Source organism: Octopus bimaculoides, chromosome 12, assembly GCF_001194135.2.
Source record: "Octopus bimaculoides isolate UCB-OBI-ISO-001 chromosome 12, ASM119413v2, whole genome shotgun sequence".
NCBI classification, from domain to species: Eukaryota; Metazoa; Mollusca; class Cephalopoda; order Octopoda; family Octopodidae; genus Octopus; species Octopus bimaculoides.
In genome coordinates, this window is record NC_068992.1 from 5,209,723 (window position 1) to 5,212,274 (window position 2,552).

The window sequence follows — 2,552 nt, forward strand, 5'->3', positions numbered from 1 at the left end:
ATATATATATATATATATATATATATATATAGAGAGAGAGAGAGAGAGAGAGAGAGATACAGATATGTATATAGACACGCACAGATTCGGATAGTTAGAGAACTTTAATATATTGATATATAGATAATTGGTTCTGTTTCTGCTATTTCATTATTACTTATCAAGTAGTCAAGGATTCTTATCAATAAATTAATTGTTAATTTGAGTAAATATAGTGGCAGACAATGATTCATCTTAATTCCTCAAAGTCTTTTGCTATCCTTCCGCAAACTTTTCAATTGTTTTCATTTCCTACAGAAGGCCTGTCTATCTCTTAGCTTACATATTCTATATTTATAAGGCTTTGAAAGAGAATATCTAGGACATTCTGTGCATGTTTGTGCAGCTGTTTGTCATGACATAGAATCTGCCAGAGAGAACACGTGTGTGAGCATGTCCGTGTGTGCACCCGTGCACGTATACGCTGCTAACATATCTATTTAATTTTGGGTTTTGTTCTAGTCATTTTTAGTGTTTATCTTTGTGAATGGTCTGCACAGTTTTGCGTCTATGCATGTGAATCCGTACGTGGATATTGAAGCCCTATCTATACAACATAACGAGATACCTCCCTACAAATGAACAATGAGACAACATATCAGTGCAAACTTTATTGCAAGAGCAGGTCTTTCTCCACCGTACCAACCGTTATATCTAGAATGTCCAGCTCGAGGTATTCAATTTCTATAGTGCGTTTGTGTCTCACTGTGAGAAAATAAATGCATGGAATGTGTCATTTAGTAAGTATACCAGTTTCTGCAACAATTGAACAGCTCACCAGCACAATAAATTTGACCATACAAAAGAATTGAAACAAATGGCATCCGACAGAGTAACAATATCCCTTGATCTTTGTTGTTTTATTGTTGTTTTCAGATACTTTCTTTTCATTCTTCAACATATATTTGATTCGTGCTTACATTTATGTGACATGAGTAAGGAATTACATTCCAATACTCATTTTGAATAATATTTCTCGCACTGATTGTGGAAGTTAGCTTGAAGCCACTCTTGGGCTTGTGTTATTATATTCCAGTATATTAAATCTCCTATAGCGAATTTTTTCACATTTTCAGAATAAACTGCATATTACATTCTTCAGTTTACCTATATATTACCTTGATGTGATTATAATAGTCTTTTATTTCATCAATCTCCTTACATATTTTCATATCGTCGATGTACAAAATGAAATGTATGCAAAACTGAGAAGATATCAAGTCGAGGTACCAACACCGCTAATGGATTCGGGAGACTTTCCTTAGTCATTTCAAGAACTGGAAGTAACACAGTGGTCTGCCACAGTTTAACTTCTGTCACTTGCAAAGTAAGAATTATTATGGCGCATCTTTACTGCATATCGCAATATATTACACTTTGATCAAGTTTGTCAAAAAACCAAATAAATTCGAGATTTACGAAACTACCTTTGATGGTCAAAAAAACTGCTTCGATGTTGAGATGTTGGAATTTATGTAAAGAAGTTTTTTGGTTCACCTAGAAGTATATTGAGTGCTTGAAATCATTGAATTGAACCCTAGAAACCCGATTACTTTATTCCTTCCTATTTTTACATATTTCTGTTTTTATTTGTTGACATGTGTTGTCAGAAATATTCCTGTAGCCTTTAACAACTGCTTTAAATATTCACTTCCTAAATGATATAATGTGATATCTTCCATAATCAAATTCTGAAGATCGCTATGAATTTGCATTGAGTTCCAATGGTTTTTCCTCAATTTTTACCATTCGATCTTGGCTTAACAGGATATTTACTTCGTATCTTAAAGAACTTTTTGATAATCGTAATGACCCATTGTTGCACATTTTCCATTAACAAAAACTAACGTCCACCCGGAATATCATTGGTAAAATATTTCCTCATATGGCATAAATATAAACGAAGACAAAACTTGTATTGTTTGCATATTATCTGTATAATTACTTGGATCAGTTTTGTTGAAAGAACCAGGAGTGAACTGAGCAATGGCAAATAAATAATCTATATTTATGATATGCAAAGCCGTGTATTTCTAAACCGAGTAATAAATGGACCAAATGAATTATGAAATAAAACAGGTGGATCATTATATAGAACGTAAATAATTTAATTTTGTTCAGGTAAGAGAGAATGAGTTCGAAAGTGTCTTCTTAATTCATAAAAGCAATCTGTTTCTTATAGGATTTTTAGCACTTCTGCATATTTTCCTATGATAATGAAATTATAACAGACAAAAATTACAATCTGGAAACATATTAATGAAATAGTTTCTGATGTTAAGGTAAAGGTTTGTCCACAATATATTAATATTGTACGATCGGAAAGGATGGAGAATACATGTATAAAAATGTGAAAAAAAAAAATATTAATTACACATCTAAGAATTATGTCTAAATAAAATGAAAAATTCAAGACGTACATGAAAGGAAATTAGTGTTTATAAATTGTAGAATTTCAGTACACACACACACACACACACACACACACACACACACACACACACACACACACA